This window comes from Chelonia mydas, chromosome 6 (genome assembly GCF_015237465.2).
Source record: "Chelonia mydas isolate rCheMyd1 chromosome 6, rCheMyd1.pri.v2, whole genome shotgun sequence".
Taxonomy (NCBI): Eukaryota; Metazoa; Chordata; order Testudines; family Cheloniidae; genus Chelonia; species Chelonia mydas.
Genome location: NC_051246.2, coordinates 66,191,151 through 66,210,695, shown reverse-complemented (window position 1 = coordinate 66,210,695; position 19,545 = coordinate 66,191,151). Strand labels below are relative to the sequence as shown.

General features: G+C 43.9%; 1 protein-coding gene across 1 annotated transcript in view; it reads right to left on the bottom strand.

The window, feature by feature from the left end:
* The window catches only part of SUSD6 (sushi domain containing 6), a 113,399-nt gene extending 96,074 nt beyond the window's left edge, over window positions 1-17,325 (bottom strand). The window contains exon 1 of the mRNA XM_037900302.2: window positions 16,975-17,325. The gene's annotated coding sequence lies outside the window, so the exon portion shown is untranslated. The remainder of the gene's footprint in view (window positions 1-16,974) is intronic.
* Between the last annotated feature and the right edge of the window lie 2,220 nt (window positions 17,326-19,545).

The window sequence follows — 19,545 nt, the reverse complement described above, 5'->3', positions numbered from 1 at the left end:
GTAGAAAGATTTTACCTCTATATATGGCACTGGTGCAACTGCTGCTGAACACTGTGTCCAGTTCTAGTGCCCACAATTGGAGAAGGTTCAGGGAAGAGCCATGAGACTGATCAAAGAATTAGAAAAACAGCCTTATAGCGATAGATTGCGCTCTTTGAGTCTATTTGGCTTAAAGTGAAAGTTAAGGGGTGACTTGATTACAGTCTAAGTATGTACAGCGGGGGACAAATATTTAATAATGGGCTCTTCAATCTAGCAGAGAAAGGTATAACATGACCCAATGGCTGAAAGTTGAAGCTAGATATATTCAGACTGGAAATAAGGCATTAATTTTTAACACAGAGTAATTAGCCATTGGAACAATTTGCCAAGGGTTGTAGTGATGATTTTTAAATCAAGACTAGATGTTTTCCTAAAAAAAAACTCTGCTCTAGGAATTATTGTGAGGAAGTTCTCTGGTGTGTGTCACACAGGGTGCCAGAGTAGATGATCACAATGGTCCCTTCTGGCCTTGGAACATATGAAGGTGGGGGGGAAGAGGTAGAAAGATTTGCAATCAACCCCTACCCCCCTTCCTCAACAAGTTAATCCGCAGAAATGATAAACACAGATAAAAACAAGGCAAAGCTATTAAAAGATAAGATGGAGAGGAAAATAATCGGATCATTTCAGTCTATATTGGAATGCCTTGTATTAAGCACATCTTCAGTCTTCTCTTTTCCTTCCCAGCCAGGAATATAGCTTACAGGTAGGGCCCTTTATTTTCAGTTTTAATTTTATTTAATCTTTCCCTAGATTTTTTCATCTAGATATTTGCCTAGTTTTATAACAAAAACAGGTAAAAATCAGTGCAAAAAAATTACTACAATAAAAGCTCTTTTATCCAGCACTTCACAAACCAGCAAGATCTATAAACTGGCATTTCTGAACTGCACTGAAAGTCCGGTTTATAGTGTGGTTGGTGCAGGGCCGGCAGGGGGCTGAGGCATGGGAGGGGCTGCGGGGTACACTCTGGGAGGAGTTTGGGTGCAGGAAGGGGCTTGGGGTAGAGGTGTAGGAGGGACTTGGGGTGCTGGATGGGAGGGGCACTCACCTCCAGCAGCTCCCCATCACTTTGCCTCCATACTGCCTCCCCAAGCGCTGACCCCATTCACCGGGAACCGCGGCCAATGGGAGCTGCGGGGGGCGACACCTGCAGACAAAGGCAGCATGCCCACTTGCAGAGCTATCTGGCCACGCCTCCACCAGGAGCAGCAGGGACGGGGAGCCGCTGGAGGTGAGTGCCCCACCCCATCCAGCACCCCAAGCCCCGTCACATGCCCCAACCCCCTGCCCCAAGCTCCCTCCCGGACCCAATGCCCCACAGCCCCTCTCACGCCCCCTTTCTAGCGCCACCACCACCCTGCACTCCAAATCCCTCCCTCTGAGTTAACCGGTATTTTTAATTTACTAGCACCCCCTTTCCCCCAGCATGTCAGTTAAAAAAGCTTTTACTGTAATAATTTTTCTGGGTAAATATCAGGGTTTATTTTGGTGGATGGAAAGACAGGGCGGGGGGGGGGGGGGGGGGGGGGGGGGGGGGGGGGGGGGGGGGGGGGGGGGGGGAGTATTCAGTAGATTAATTCTTTGAATTCCGTTCATCAATGTGGTTTGCTGCAGAACTTAAAACAGTACAATGCCACCTCTGAGTTTAAGAAAATGATATATCTCTAATCCCCAAATAAAACTTTTCATTTGAATAAACCATTTACTGTTGTAGACTTAGAACTATTAGCCTACAAATATTTACATTTAATAATTGAGGCACATTATTTGCAGCGCATACACTCAACTTCATCCTTTTCTCCTGTTTTAATTTTTTTTAAAAACCCTTGTGAATATTTCATGTTCTGAAACGTACTCTGATACAGATTTTCATTTTCTTCCCATTTTAGTGTCTCAAATCTTTGAACAATTATCTGCTAATAGCTTGAAATGTGTAAGTGGTGGGTGAGAGATTCATCACTACGTTCAGATGCGCACGCACTTCAGAGATTGCATGCATGCCTGTTTATTGTGTGTATCTTTTAGACTAATACATAGCCTTACTTCAATAGGCAGCTGTGATATACACAGACTAATGTATTATTGTTTATATATATATAAAAACAATATCTCATCATGCAATATATTGTACTGTTCTAATAAAACAAGTTAGTTTTTATATATTCAAATGACACAAAAGTAGGATGAAAAATCAGAAAGAACTGAAGAATACTTTCTGTAAAACCTGGGAATTTTTCGGTAAAAATCAGTTTAAACTGAAAACAAAAGGGCTTACGTACAGGTAAAGGATGGTTTAGTTGACTCATTTTAAATGTTAAATTACATTCAAAAAGTGTTCCTCATTGTATGTCTAGCCTTCAGGTTCCACTGTTGACTGCTATGCATTTTCTCTTGGGGGCGGGGAGGAAAAAACCCCAATAACTGCAGCAAGTTAAAATATCAGGATGTCCTATCACACTTGTGCACATCCATTCTGTAAAGCCAAGAACTACAATAAAACTTTCATAGCGCATAGGTCTAGTTACCTTGATGTGGTCTTTTAAAGGGTAATAAAAGTTTAGAACTCTCACCTTCTGTTGTTCACTCTGGCCAAAGCAAGCAGTAGGCGGAGGGAGATGAGGAGGGAGGGAAGTTACTTTTGTTTGAGTTTCATCTACTCACATACCTGCATTTTTCAGTTACATGTTCCAACACATAGCAGGAGATACCACTATACTGAATTCTAAACCTAACATGTCTCTCACCTGAGAGCCACTTCTAGTTATAGCTGTCTCCAAAATATTTTTTAAAATTATATTAAAAAAATTCAAAAGTATCAACATGACCTAGAAGCACAAGTCCCACTGATAGTCCATGAGATCTGTGTTCCTAAATCACATAGGTGCTTTTGAAAATCTCACCAGAAGACAATGAAGAATCCAACAAGAGATCTAAAAGCTCAAGTTAGAGCAGTGGTTCTCAACCAGGGGTACACACACGTACCCCATGGGGTATGCAGAGGTGTTCCAGGAGGTACATCAACTCATCTAGATATTTGCCTAGTTTTACTGTTATGTTGGATCATATTAAAGAAGTTCTGTATTAAAATCACAAATGAGTTTGATTCCCCATAGTTTAAATTCCAGGGTATTACTAATTAAGAGGTCTCTTGGTCTCTTATTTTTACTGTTTCTCTCCCTCTGTGTGAAACTTGCAAGCTGCTAATTGTGTTAGTACAGATTTAATAATTTTATTAAGATGATGTTGAAGTAAAAAGAAAATGGTACAGAGTTTAAGCATAGTTTCTGGTTATCAGGGAATAAGGTACAGATTATCAAGGGGTGCGAAATTCGGTTTAGGAACGGGTGGTGTAACGAATACATAATCTGCAATCTCCCCAATTGGGGGTAAAAGTATAGATATAATGTATAAATGTATAAAAGTATAGTATAATGTGCCAAAGTATAGACATTGAGATATGGGGGTATGCTGTCCATATAATGGCTATGTTCGGGTGTGGAGTATAATGAGTGGATACCATGATGAGGATGGACTTACCCTCATTTGGTGGGATTTAATGTTCAGTGAGTTTATGGTTCCAGCTCATATGGTCCAATGGAAAAAGTCTCTCAGTCCCTTTCCCATAGTTGATGTACGATGTCGTACCGGCTCACACCTCCTGGTACTGTCGGTGGCCGGTGATGTGTTCAATGTAGATGTCCCTGGATCATCGGATGGTGTCCAAGACCATGAGGCGCCGCAAGAGCCGTGCGTAGCGTCGACCAATCCCACAGGTCCACAGGACATGCTCGTTGCAGGGGTCCCAAGCGCCCAGGGCTCCAACGATCAGGGCATCCATCTGCACCTCGGGCTTCGCAGAAGGTCAGGGTCCTGTTCTCAAAGGAGACCGTGACATCGACGAGGATGATCTTTTTCTGGGCCTCGTCGGTGACTACCACGTCGGGTCGCAACAGGCTGTCAGTACCGGGGATGGCGCAGTTCATGGCGACCTCCCCCAGGCGCGGTGCGATGGCTTTCACCAGGCAGTTCTGGATGGCATTGTGGCACAGCTGCCGGGCTCTGGAGTGGGGCTTGCAGCTGCACAGGACGTGGGGCAGGGTCTCGCTGGAGTAGCCGCACTTCCTGCAACGCTTGTCTCGGTTCCCGTGACGGACGGCTCCGTTGAACGGGACGCAGTTGAGCCGGGCACGGTGGATAAACCGCCAGTCGGCGAAACGGGTGAAGCCGCCCCTGGTGAGGAAGTGGTTGCTGGCGTCCCACTTGCTGGTCAGTTCGAAGGCTTTACCCTGGTCCAGTTTATGCTTCAGGGTTTCTATGTACAGTGATCCTGCAAGATCTCCTGAACGGTATCCTCGGGTGTCTGCCGGACACAGAAACCCTTCGGCGTGCCGAGGTGCTGGTATGCCTGCCCCTCTGCCAGGGGGATGACGGGCTCGCCCTGGATCTGGAACCCTGTCGTGTGCACCGAGTCCCTTTTGCTGCCGTCAATGTGGAGAGTTGCGCACTTCTTTGCACTGAAGCGGAGCCCCATCCAATCGGCAGCTCGACTGGTGGCATCTAGCATACTTTGGAGGTTCTCTGGGTCGTCCGTGGTCAGGACCAGGTCATCCGTGTAAGCCAGGACGCTCACCCTCTCACTGTGGAGGTTGAAGCCATCTGTGCCATTGGAGATCGCTCGCAGCAACGGGTCCATGGCGAGGTTAAAGATGATGGGGATGAGGGGACAGCCCTGCTTAACTCCGCTCCGGATCGGGATCTTGGCGGTCTCCCCTTCGACCGAGCGAATGGTGGTGCTGCATCCCTCGTACACCTCTCGGATCACACGAAGGAAGTTCTCTAGCATCCCAAACTCCTGGAGCGTGGCAAAGATGTGGTGGTGGGGCATGGACTCAAAGGCGTAAGCCAGGTCGAGCCATGCTACCATTCACTGCCTCCGCGCCCTTCTGGCCATTTCAATGGTGGTTTGGAGGACAAAGTTGTGTTCATGGCAGCCCTCACAGGACATGAAGCCTTTCTGGATGGAGCTGATGGCTCCCCCGCTCACCGACCACTCCGTGATCCTCGATGCCAGGCAGCTGGCATAGAGCTTGCACATCGTGGAGCAGAGGGAGATGGGCCTCCAGTTGCTGCGGTCATCCCGCTCACCCTTCTTGTACACCAGTACTGTCATGGCCTTCTTCCAGGAACTGGGAGTCCGGCAGAATCGCTTGCACTGGTTGAAGAGCGTGGGGAGGACCAGGCAGCCAGGATCTCGCTTTTTCAGGAGGCTATAGGGGATGCCGTTTTTCCCAGGAGCTGTGTTTTTTGTTTTTGAGAGTCTGGCCATCACTTCCTTGGGCATATAGTCAGTTTCCAGGGCACCTGCTTCGTCGACACGGGGCAGGGGGTGGAGGCACTCTGCATCATTCTGGGCTATGCAGTCGAATACATCCTTGAAGTAGCTGTAGAGACGCTCAGATGCGATCGTGCAGTAGGGTGAGGGCCAGTCTAGGATCTCCCTCATGGCCTTGGAGTGGTTTGCCCATTAAAGCTTTTGGATCCTTGAAGCTCCTGCTGGATCATAGCGGTGGCTGGCATCCCTACTTCTGGCTCCCCTGGTGGTGGTGTTGTGGTTTGGAGCAGGCATTCTCCTGGTTCGAACTTCTCCCATCTAAGACAGGGTGTCAAGGTTCCTTCCCCACTCTGAACTCTAGGGTACAGATGTGGGGACCTGCATGAAAACCTCCTAAGCTTACTTTTACCAGCTTAGGTTAAAACTTCCCCAAGGTACAAACTATTTCACCCTTTGCCCTTGGACTTTTGCTACCACCACCAAACGTTTAACTGGTTACTGGGAAAGAGTTGTTTGGAAACGTCTTTCCCCCCAAAATCCTCCCAAACCTTGCACCCCACTTCCTGGGGAAGGTTTGGTAAAAATCCTCACCAATTTGCATAGGTGAACACAGACCCAAACCCTTGGATCTTAAGAACAATTAAAAAGCATTCAGTTTCTGAAAAGAAGAATTTTAATAGAAGTAAAAAGAATCTCCTCTGTAAAATCAGGATGGTAAATACGTTACAGGGTAATTAGATTCAAAACATAGAGAATCCCTCTAGGCAAAACCTTAAGTTACAAAAAGACATACAGACAGGAATATCCATTCCTTTCAGCACAGCTTATTTCCTCAGCCATTTAAAGAAATCATAATCTAACGCATATCTAGCTAGATTACTTACTAAGTTCTAAGACTCCATTCCTGTTCTGTCCCCGGCAAAAGCATCACCCAGACAGACCGAGACCCTTTGTTTCTCCCCCCCTCCAGCTTTGAAAGTATCTTGTCTCCTCATTGGTCATTTTGGTCAGGTGCCAGCGAGGTTATCCTAGCTTCTTAACCCTTTACAGGTGAAAGGGTTTTTCCTCTGGCCAGGTGGAGGTGTTTACCCTTCCCTTTGCATTTATGACACGGGGTCTGTTCTCAAAGCAATACTTTGTAACAACAGAAACAGCACACACAGAGACTCCCGGCCCTTTTGTTGTATTTATCTCGCTTTGTTAACAATTGTGATTAAACACAGAGACAGAGGATGTATTTGGAAGGATGGTTGGTCTGGATAAGAACTGAATGATCAGGGAGGTGCCAGCCTAAGAATCCAGTGTCCATCAGCCGAAGAAGGCGTCAAGTGGAAACAACCAGAGGACCCCCAGAGGGCAGACTGGAATCCACCCAACAGCCTCAAGGATGGGAGAACCAAAGAACAAGACAACATCTGGCAGCACAGAGCCGTCAGGAATGTGCCATCTGCTGATTGATTCAGCAACAGCATGATGAAGCAATTCCCATACACAGGCATAGGAATAAATTCCTATAAAAATGGACTCTAGAAAGTGAGAACTTTGGGGTCTGATTCTGCAAAACAACTTCCGGGAGCATCAGATGAGCATCTGACAAGGCCCTGCTCCCTCCTCATGTCCAAGCCACCTGGCCAGTGGCTTGGCATGAGCAACTCTAAGGCTGGTAACTATGATAGCAACCTTGCAGAACGTGTGTGTGTGTGTGTGAATAAATATGAAATTGAATGGAATGTTATAGCTATAACTGCTTACTATGATTCTTTCTGTATTCACAATAAATGTGGCATTTTGCCTTTTCCCCTTTAATAAGATCCTGCTGGTTTTTATTTTATTGGTATAACATTAAAACAGGCTACGTAAAAAGCACTAGCAAAGTCAGCACAAACTAAAATTTCATACAGACAATGACTTGTTTATACTGCTCAACATACTATACACTGAAATTAAAGTACAATATTTATATTCCAGTTATTTTATAATTATATTGTAAAAATGAGAACGTAAGCACCAGGGAGAAGTAAAAAGCAGGCACGCATAGGCTGTGAATAAATAAGGGATAAGAATCAGAGGAGCAGCCATGTTAGTCTATATCCACAAAAACAACGAGGAGTCGGGTGGCACCTTAAAGACTAACAGATTTATTTGGGCATAAGCTTTTGGGGGTAAAAAACCCACTTCTTCAGATGCATGGAGTGAAAGTTACAAATACAGGCATAAATATAAACTGGCACATGAAGAGAAGGGAGTTACCTTACAAGTGGAGACCCAGTGCTGACAGGGCCAATTCAATCAGGGTGGATGTGGTCCACGAGTAGTGCACTCTGATTGAATTGGCCCTGGCAACTCCCTTCTCTTCGTGTGTCAGTATATTTATGCCTGCAGCTGTAATTTTCTACTCCATGCATCTGAAGAAGTGGGCTTTTACCCACGAAAGCTTATGCCCAAAAAAATCTGTTAGTCTTTAAGGTGCCACTGGACTCCTCGTTGCTTTTATAAGGGATAAGAGTGTACATTTGCAAGAATGGAACCTATCGCTGAACGAGTAGTAGAAATTGTTACATAAAGTAACTGGGGAACATGAACTATGGAGGTACATTTTAGATGCAGGCCTGTGTCACAGAATTCAGCACTCAATTTCAAATTCCCTCAGCAAGTTTTCTGGAGGGGCGAAGAGTAAATCTAGAGGTACATGGAGATATTTGAAATATATTTAAATAGCAAAATATTAAAATGAAAGATTATGGGCTAATGATTTGGAAAATATCATTGAGATACAAACCGTTGCAATCTCCCTCCGAAATAGACATTGAAGGGTGAAATTTTCAAGAGCACTTAAGGCCCACCAAAAAGTCCATGGGACTTAAGTGCTCTTGAAGATTTGCCCCAAAACTGCTGGACTATACTTCCAATCGCTTTAAAAAGAAGAAGAAAAAATCCCCAATCACTTTAGAAAGCTTTTAATCATGCAGCACCAAAACATCTACACTCTTTCAAAACAGGGAGTAAGAGGAACAGACGTTTAACAGTGACTTGCAAAAGGAAAAAAAAATCAGGCTTGTGCCTTTTTCCATTTCTGGAGGGTGGATAGAGGCGGCCCAAAGAGCACAAAACCAAAAAAACAACCTTGCCTTCAAAATACAAGTCTTCTCTACCTTGAAAGATCTGATGGCAAACCGGGAACTATTGAAACGGATACATCATGAGAGACAAAAGTGAAAGACGAGCTATGGAGAAGAGAAGAATTTTAAACTCGGGCTGTTTAAAAACTTATTTTTGTTACTACATATTTAACCCCAATGCCTTTGGAACATTCTGAAGCACACAAGACCCCCAAATCAGTCCTCAAGCAAAACCAAGGAACACAAAACTTGATGTGACTGAGATTAAGGCCACCAGGGTCTCCTTTATTCATCAAGAGCAATCACAAAGGAAGTAGCCCCTTCCCCTAATCTGTTAAAAAGCCTCTGCGGGTCACTTAAGAAGCTTGTGCAATTTTTAATAGGCTCTGCTGAAGTGAAACCAGCGCACAGCCCATGAGGTAATCTCCATTGTGGCCTTGTACTCATTACACAGGCATTAACTTTTGGCAATGCAGATCTTCTACAGTGCTGTTCCGGCAATATCGTGAAGCAGCAGCGCTAGAGTGTCCCAAAAGCTCTTGCCTTCTCCTTTATCTCTTGCAGTATGCACTTCCCACCCCCCTTCCCCACAAGAGATCAGCTGCTTTGAGGTGTATTTGGTTATATATCTTCTGTGAAAAGGTCCTGTATATGGCAGATTGATCATAGAGGGTCTATACACTGGCAGATAGATCAGTGTGGAATTTATCTAATGTCAGAGCAGTGCCTGGGCATTTCTTTGTGTTCTCTGCTTTTAAAGAAAAATATCCCAATCTACTTTCACAGAAAATAGTATTTTTGTCTACAAAAGAGTTGCTCGTGAAGTGATGCAACAGTGTGGAAAGACTGTGTTAAATTTTGAGTCAGTTTCTCTTCTTTGGAAAAAAACAATATACCCTGAAGCAGCACAGATTGCTAACTAGCCAGTTTAAAGTATTTTTCATAGCACGTCAATTTTCTTCTGCTTTTTACCTTACTGGACAGCCACATCTAACCCATGTATTTCTTTATACAGTTTTTCCATCTAAGCAAGCTTCAGGGTATTGGTGTGCTTGTCTAATCTGACATACAACAATCACTTTTTTTAAACAGGTATTTTGTTTAAGTGCGCTCCACAGTCTAATGGAAATTCTGACAGCTCTCTCACTATAATTACATTAGCGCATGCTTTAATTTAATACCTGTTTTTCAAAGACTTTTGAAGATGCAAGTCACCAATAAAAAAATCAGAAACTATACTTTGAAAAAAAAAATCAAAGCTCAGATACTTCATTTATTTGCACATTTAAAATACTGCATACAAACAGTAACAGCTTTCATGGCAAGCCAGCTTGAAACAGTTTAAAACCCTTCAGAGTCACATCACAAAGCACAAATTATCTTGTTGAAAGAGACATAAACCTTACTTAGAGTAGGAACCTCACCGTGCAGCCCTGATTCACAGGACCACAACATAAAGAAATTAAGGCTTTGTCTACACTGTAGCTGGGAGGTGCGGTTCCCGACAGATAGACTCATTGGTTCAGCTCAAGCTAGCACACTAAAAATTGCACTTGTGGCTGTTGCAGCATTGGCAGTGGCTCAGGCTACTCACCCAAATCCAAGCCTGCCTGACGCCTTGGATCCAATCTCGAGTGGCGTGCCCAAGGTACCATCAGTGCCACAACATCCACAAGGCTATTTTTAGCATGCTAGCTCCAGCTGAGCTAGCGCAAGTCCATCCATCCATGATGGGAATCACACTTTCCAGCTACAATGCAGCCATCCCCTACACCTACGTTACTAAGAGTATTGCAAAAGAAAGAATATTCTAGTTCAAATTTTCATCATATACTTACCTTAGCCCCAAAATATGAGAGACACAAAAACCAAAACTAATTTGGTCACTTTTGCTTCCTATCTATATTCATTTTCACTTCCTCATCCTCCTAAAGTGGTTTAAATGCGGTTTTGTAAACTAAAAAACAAAAAAGCAAGAAAAAAGTGACGCAGTGAAAGCGTTTAGATGGCTCAAATACATTAGGATTTTATAAAACTTAAGATGGGGAGCTAAAACTAGTTAGTCTCTACTTCCTTCATTAGGGATTACCTTAAAATGGTGCACTGCAAGTCCAACTGCCTCTTTAAAAAGTGGACTTTTTCTACCAAGCTTGCAGCCAATGTTAATGTAAACTAAGAGCTTCACAAGGAACTCAGACTGAAGTGGATGTCCTCTGATGTACAAGTGCTTCCAGAAGCAAATTTCACTTCACTGTGCCCTATAGCTTTGTCTTGTGTACAAGGTTATTGTCAGAGAGGTGACGGCCAAGTAATACCACTACATTCCACTTATGCACACTTGCATTAGGGAAGAGGATTTACTGGTGGATGGGCTGGTTTCCAGGATAGAAATCCCCCTTGAGGAATTACTGAAGTGGCATGAGACACACTGATCCTTTTTGCAGTGAATAAGGTTCTCAGTGCTATACTTTGCTTCCAGAGCCTGGCCATCTTTCACACTTGTGAAGTGAAAGGTGCAGGCAATGGGGCGGACAAAGAGACAGGAGTCACTTCACATCTAACTTCTGAGACTATATGTTTTCAGAGAGAGCCCCTTAGTTAATACTGCTACATTGCACAACAAATCCTATTGATTACAGCTAAACAGGCCAGGCTTCCACTGCCATCTGGCCCTCCTTGGGAGGGACTCTCACTTCCTAGACAACGCAGGGGACCAAGACACATGGTCTGGCATGGAGCAAAGAAGTAAAACTCAAAGCATGTTTAAAGTGTTACTGCCAACCGATTTTTGTTACTAGCAATGCTAGGTTAATTCTGAAACTACAGGACTATTTGTGTTCTGTGCAAATATCCTGTTTGAGGACTGCAGCACAAAGGCAGATGAACAACACTAACAGCTTCCTGTTTTTACTCATGCTTTTATTCAACCAACAGCGGCCAAGTTAGCAGGTTCCACTTCTCGGTGCGCAGGCGAGTCTACTTCCTGTAGAAGTAAACCTCACAAAGCTGTTCCCTGCTTAAGAATGATTCCACAACTGCTCTGCACACAAGTCTCCCACTGAAGTCAAAGGGAATTCTACTTGTGAAGCTGCTTTAGAATCAGAACCAATACTACAGGCCTCGCAAACAGATACAATGAAAAGCGAACAAAAACACATGGCATATTTAAGAGTTACTCACCCACCACAAGTTCTAGTACAGCTGCCAGTTACATTAGTATAAATCCAAAGTAATTCCATCTATATCCAGAATTACTTCAAGATTTGAATGTGAGAGAGACTAGAATTTAACCCTATATGTTTAAAAAGCGGAACTTGACATTTACAACAAACATTTATTCAGCCAGCCGTGACAACACCCATGAATTTTTAAAGGGATCTGCAATGTGTGAAAGACCTCCTAAATAACTTACCGGAAGCACCTTGACTGCATTTATTTGGCTAGATATGGGAAAATCTGTACAGAGCTTTTTCCTTGACTTTATTATGCTTATATTGTTCCCCCCGCCCATACTGAGATGTGTGCTTTTCTTTAAATATAGGCTTTTAAAAGAGTAACAAATAAGAATTCAGTGCCCTGCTGTCACAGGCTGGCTGATAATTTAAGGGGAGTTGGACCCAACCTCACCTGTGAGTGGTCAATTACTTCCCCGGCTGAGACTGATCAGCTAGAAACATATTTAAAAGCCAGCAAGTAGACCAGTCAGGAGAGAGCTGGAGGGGGTAGGACAGTTCCTGCAGTAGACTCTTGGGTAGGGGAAAGAGCTACAGGAAACAAGTTGGCTCCTCTGGCAGGCCATTGCTCTCAGAAAAGTGGCCCACAGAGAAGATAGGCCCCTGCAGCAGACCCTGGGTTATGGGGAGGGGACAGCTGATGTGCTGTTCTAATTCTATATGGAAGAAACAAAGCTGAAGCCCTGAGAAAAAGACCTGAAGCAAACGGAGGCAGTGATGTCAGCCCTTTCTGGGTTGAGGGAACAGGCCAGAAGCCCACACCTGCCTTCTCACAAGAAGCACAGAGGCCACAGTGATGGATGTAGTATAAACACAGAGAGATTTAAGGAGGAATGGTGCAACATGAACAACTACGAACACACACGGAACCTTGGGTTTGTTGTTGGAGGATCACACAGCTGAGAAAGAGGTTATTAATAGCATAGTATCTTACTTTCTGGAGAGCTGAAAAGATTCTCAGGGTTAGGAGAAACAGTTAAACGTTGGGACTGGATTGCTCATGGGAGACGGAGCCTTTCACTTCTAAATCACCATGCTGAATGCAAGACAAGCTGCTAGTGATCAAAATAGTTGCTATTATCTGGCTGTTCAGTGGCCTACATGAAATAAGGCATCAGTCTTAGTCCCATTCTGAGCCAGCATCACATGCCACAACTGACATTAAACATCATCTGTGTCAGTCTCAGCAGAGAGACAAAGAACTGAATGGCTCATTGAGACTCTCCCTCGAAGTGATCCCTCAGGCCAGGGCTGAGTCACACTGATGAGCATGCAAGGGAGGTGGGGGTCATAGTGGAACTGTGTGCTACAACTGTTCTGTGGTCAGAAAACTTCTGGCTCAGTACCTTTCAACAACACTGAATTCACTTTAAAAAAAATTTCGTATACAAAATATTTCGAGGATAGGTTCATTTTGGCAGTGGCCTTTTAAATAAAAGTCTCAATTTCCTTGTCATAAACCAGGTTTTCTTCAGTTGGAAGTATTATATAATTACAGGTTTCAGAGTAGCAGCCGTGTTAGTCTGTATCCACAAAAAGAAAAGGAGGACTTGTGGCACCTTAGAGACTAACCAATTTATTTGAGCATAAGCTTTTGTGAGCTACAGCTCACCTCATCGGATGCATTCGATGAAGTGAGCTGTAGCTCATGAAAGCTTATGCTCAAATAAATTGGTTAGTCTCTAAGGTGCCACAAGTCCTCCTTTTCTTATTATATAATTGTAGCTCACTTTTAAAGTGGGTTCAGGTATACCTTCTTCCCCAAAAAACCCACTGCCAATTTTCTGGAGATTTAGAAATTGCATTTTTCAATTTTTTTTTTTTTTTTTTTTTAAAGTGTTGTTCTCTCCCTTACTGCTGTGTAGGAGGTCAATGCAACAGGAAAAAAACTGGCTTAAGAGAGTGCTGACAAGTGCACAGTTATTTTTTACTCAAACTTTCAGTTACAGTAATCTTTGACATGAATTGTAACAATATCGGGTTTAAAAAAAAATCAGAAGTGTGATTTTTAAGTTGCCAATGTCCCTTCAATCTCATGTATAGCCATAAATTATGATGCCACAAAGAATTTTTACCTCTGCATAGATATAAGTGGAAGAAACAGTGGGTGGGGAAAGAAAAAAAAAAAAAAAGGCAGAAACCTGTTTGTAAATCTGCTTCTAAACTAGTCATCTGAAGGATCAGCCATCAACTGCTAACACAAAACCATATTTATGCTTGTATTACATGCCGCTTAACCTTCGAGAATTGAAGTTTAATATGCAAATCATCTTCTGCTTAGTGGTTTTGTCTCCTCTTGATGAGCACAGACACACTACAAGTCCCAGCTACAGATGCGGATTGAGGGGAGAAACCCTCCCTTTTCTGTACACTGTCTGGGCAATTCCTCAGTTTGCTAAGAATAACCATTTCACTTCTGCTTTAGCACTGGAAAAAGGAAGCAAGTATTAAAGGTTTTATTACAAAAGAGGACACAAGGTAATCATCCTCCCAGTTCTGACACAGGATGTAAGCAGTAAGCTGCTGTCTGATGTCTTTAGCACAGCCTGAGAAAAGGGCTGAACAACTGAGAGTAAAGATGCCTTGGAACTGAACCAGAAATTTTGAGCTTAGTCTCACTGCATGAAAAATTTAAAAAAAAGTTAAAAAAAAACCTCTTCCTAAGTGGTAATAAAGAACCTTTCCCTATTGTTCTTACTGAAACTCTCCTGAACAAACTGCATCTGTCAAAAAACAAAAAAACACAACACACAGGAATTACTGTGAAAAGACACTGCTGCCAAGAGACGCACTATTACACAATAGCATTTATGGGAACACACACACAAAGCCACCAGGAAGTACGATGAGACAAGTCCTCTCAGTTTCTCCATTCTTTGCAATTCTAAACACGTCAGAAATGTAGGATGAAAATATTCTGAAACCTCCCACCCCATGCCACAACCAAATAAAAGCTACACTATAAATAAAAGCCATCCAGTCACAATAATTAAGCCTCCCAAAAGAATAAACCCATTCAAAACCATGTATATTTGTTGAGACCTATTTAAAGGAACATGATCATTCAAAATTATTTTTTTTAAAACCCAGGAGTCACTAATAATGAGATATTATAACTGAATCATTTGTTTGTGTTATTTACTTTTCTCCATTTCTCTTATACTGGATCCTGAATACGGGTCAGTTTCACTTTTGTTGCAGCTTCTTTCCACCTACTGGTTCTTATATTACAAGCTTGTAATAGTTGTTACAAATTCTTTAGGGGATATTTATAACCAACTAAAAACTTATGACCTATTTGTTATAAACACCACCTAAAATGTTACGCCTAAACTCTGCCAGTGCTTTGTATGTTTGTATAGTGCCTAGCACGATGATGCCCTGGCCTCAAGGTACTACTGCAATACAGATAAATACAGTACTAGAGAAACCTATTGGGCCCCCACCCTAACTGAACTCAAATTTCACATAAGGAGGTGGAAGTTGTCAGATCTGTTTGACCAGCTAAATCATTTAAATTAATAAATAACTCAGCTCCTCTATAGCATTTTCCATCAACAGATTTGAATGCACATCAATAATCTCTACAGAAGACAGGGAATACCAATTTACAGGAATGAGATTTAAAATTGTTCTATACATGTACCAATATCTTATTGCCCAAGATAAGGCATTCAAGAGGTCTCCCCGACACTAGAAAGGATTCTGAAAGGCTGACCAGGATAACTTTAGAGATAGTAGACTAGTAAGAAAATTCAACTTAAAATTGTTAATTCTTTATATAGCACAGTAAATATAAAGAGTGCTTAACCTACACGGCTGTGTTAATTTTTAAAACATTACATAATGGAACTAATCAAAAGTCATCAAATGCATTAATCATTTTCTTCTATTACTCACTAGTTGCAGACCTCCATTCCAAAGTCTGTCTATAAAAATTTTAGGGAAGAGAGACCAAAGGCGGCAGTTAAGTTTCCCTTGGCAGGGAAGGAAAGTGCGATAATTGTTTCTGTTCTATGTGGTAAATTAATTACAGAATGTATTAACTAGCAACTAGCAGGCTCACTTGTTAGGAATCAAGATCAACATGCTGTCTGCATTCCATGATTAACAAACAATTCCGATGTCAAGTTTCATGGAAGAGGGTTTTGTTGCAGCAGAGAGGTGCAAACACTTTTATTCTAGCAATTAACTTTTGATCCCACTTGCTCTTTTCATTAGTTGCTCCCACCCTTTTCTATTTAACAAATTATTTTAAATCTAGCCTCACACAGAGAAACTGGCAGAACAGAACTAAAATTAATATTTAGTACCAATACAAACAAGCATTTTTGTTGTTCAGGAAGTGGCTAGTGAGCAAGAATACTACATCCAAATAGAGCAAAAAGCAAACAAACAATTTTTAAAAGAAGTGACAATTTTCAAGAAGGAGACAGCAGTGAGACAGAGTTTCAACTTTACTCAGGAAATACACCATTTCTGAAATATCACCCAAGCAGTCTGCTGCTGGAGACACAAAGGAACTAAACACTACCAAGACCTACAAAGTTTGTTTCGCCAGAGAGCTTTTTCTGTCTCTCTCCACCAATTTCCACGGTAAAAAATTAAAAGAAAAAGCTTTTCTTTCACAGACGTCAGAAACAGAAAAGATCTATGAGGTCATCTAGTCCATTCCTAGGGGACATTGTAGGATTGGTCTGTCAGACGCTTTGTCCAGGGTAGTTTTAGAAGACTCAAGCAATGGGATTTCCCCATTTTCCTTGGGAGCCGACCCCACAGCCAACGGGGCAAATGTGATCCTCAGTTATAGTCATGCAACCCCAATGAACTCAGAAAGAGATCCTGCTGTCACGCACTCCCCACACCTGGCCCAACTCCTAGTTACACCCCTTGGTACCCATGGGAGCAGATCTGGCACATTTAAGCCGCAGCTCCCCGGGCGCCCTTCCAGGCAGCAGCTCTCCCTCTTCAATGACAGCTGAGGCTGGCACACCAGAGCAGGGACTGCGTGGAAGCGGGGCGGTCCCGAGAGGCTAGTGACAGGTCCCGGCGCCCAGGAAGGTCCCCGATCTCTAGCCCAGTGCTTTGGCGCTGCGAGCTCAGAAGGCCGAGGGGCGTGCGGGCAAGGGGGAGCCCGCCCGCCGGCCCCGGAGATTTCAGCGCTCACCCCAGCTCCAGGCACGTGCCTGTCCGGGGCTGGCACCGAACACCCCACCCCACCGTACGCCCCTGGGAGGCAACTCACCCAGCAGCTCCGTGGCAGGTCACCGGGCGAAGGCGGCAGCCGGCTCCCCTCCCCCCCCGCCTCCGAGGCGCTGGCAGGCTGGGCTGCGGCAAGGCCCGCGTGCCCTTGGCTGTCTGGCTCTGGGAGGGAGGCGGGGAGCAGAGCCTGTCGCAGGGCTCGCGGAATGGACCATTCGCGGCCGCAGACGGATACAAAGTAGCAGCAGAACGTCCCGTCCGCACCAGCGTCTCGCGAGCCGCCGAGAGCGCGAGGCTCCTGCTGCCCCCGCCCTCTCCCCGCCGGCTCAGCCGCCCGCGTGCCTCCGCCTGCGCTCTCGCGCTAGCTCACCTCGAGCGCCGGCCGGGGAGAGGAGAGGAAGGGGGCGGGGCTGAACCTTAAAGGGGCAGAGCCTGGCCCGCCCACCAGCGGAGAGGGAGGGCCGAGGCAGAGCAGCGAACTGCGCGGGCCGGGCCAGCGGCGCCTGTGGACGGGCGGACGCCAAAGGGCCCGGCCAGGTGGAATCCCCCCCCGAAGCAGCAGTCCCGCACCCCCGCTTCAGAAGGGTGATACCCGCTCAGCTGCCATTGCCCAGCCTCCACTTAGCACAGCGCCCTTCACCCAGGAGCGGCACAGGGGCTACCCAACTGTGGGAGCAGGCTGCTACTGCCACACTGCATTGCAAACCCAGCTCCGTGGGACTCGGGCTTGTGGACTGGATGTCTCCAAGCCTGCACTTGAGACTGACTCCACGCCGCGTCGTAAACCCAGGTTTACAATTGCTGCACCTGGTGTTCACAGCCAAGAAAACATATCCATGCTGCACTACACAGTCCCTCTGACTCAGGTCCCCGGCTTGAGCTGCATCCATGCTGCAAAATGACAGGGCTTGGACCCAAGCCACAGAGGAACTTAGGCTCTTACCCATCCCCCTACCAAGCACCAAAGCCCTGGGGCGGAATGCTTACTGACCCCAGTCAGACTAATTTGTGTGTGGACAGAAGTGGGGCATGGGCTCAAACCTGAGTTAGAGCCCAGGCATAGCATGCAGCGTAGACATACCTATGAATTCAGGTTTCAGAGTAGCAGCCGTGTTAGTCTGTATCCACAAAAAGAACAGGAGGACTTGTGGCACCTTAGAGACTAACAAATTTATTTGAGCATAAGCTTGCGTGAGCTACAGCTCACTTCAGCATCCGATGAAGTGAGCTGGAGCTCACAAAAGCTTATGCTCAAATAAATTTGTTAGTCTCTAAGGTGCCACAAGTACTCCTTTTCTTCTTCCTGTGAATTCAGCCTCACACCACCACTGTAAAGCATCATCAACCCTATTTTAAACGTGGAAATGGAGGATGCTGTTCGGGGTTTTTTTGCATTTAGTTTAAGTCTAACTACAATGGTCAGTTACTTTCTGGTTCTAGTCAGTTTAATTTCTTCCTGCTGTAACTCAGTCTTGAAGGATTTCAGCTTCAAAACACTCCCAGTATTATTTTAAAATGCTAACCAAAACAAATATTTTTTCTTGACTTTTTACTTCCTAAATTATACAAAAACATTTATACTGATAAGATTTTGTAAAAAAATATTTTAATCAAAATGTAATATCTGAGCCTACACTACATTAAAAGAAATAATACTACCCCTTTAGAAATCCAAGCTAATTTATACCAAGATCCTTGTCTTGTCACAGTAACTATCTGTTTTTATTCATGAATTCTAGTTATGTGGATTCTAGGAACAGAGAAATTCAAACAGTGATCACATTTGTAAATAGAAACACATCTATGTATTTAACCTAAATTTTGTATTTCTCTGTTGCTACTTAGTTCAAATGGATCCCGACCCTTGTCTTTGTAATCACTGCACACATTTCGTCACACTGCATTAGCCACCTTTGTAAACTGTATCTTCTCTGTAATGTACAAGCTAGACTTCCTCAGCCTTAGTTGGTATATGACCTACATAACTGATCAATTTAGTAGCTCTTTTCCAAAACTCCTTCACAATTTACACCCCCTTAAAGGACCAGTGCCCCAAACTGGACACACTATTCCAGGTGGGGTTTCTCCATGGCCTTGTATATACCTTATAAGGAAATTCTTATCCGTCAATCCAATGAAGGAACATTTCTCTGCTGAATCAATCAGGACATGTCATGTGTCCATTGAAAGTTCATGATCAGCCAATTTGTGATCAGCTTGTATGATTAACCATTCATTCAGGGTTTTTCTTTGTTTTTAAACTCCAAAGACAATTTCTTTACTTCATACAATACATCTGGGATGAAATTCACCCCTAACCGGAGGATCAGCACAAGCCCACATATTACTTCAATGCTACTTAAACCCTCAAAATACAGTAGAACCTCAGAGTTACGAACTGACCAGTAAACCACACTTCTCATTTGAAACTGGAAGTATGTAATCAGGCAGCAGCAGAGACCAAAAAAAAGAGAAAGAAATACAGCACAGTACTCTGTTAAACACAAACTACTAAAAATATAAAGGGAAAGCAGCATTTTTGTTCATAGTAAAGTTTCAAAGCTGTATTAAGTCATTGTTCATTTGTAAACTTTTGAAAGAACAATCATAACGT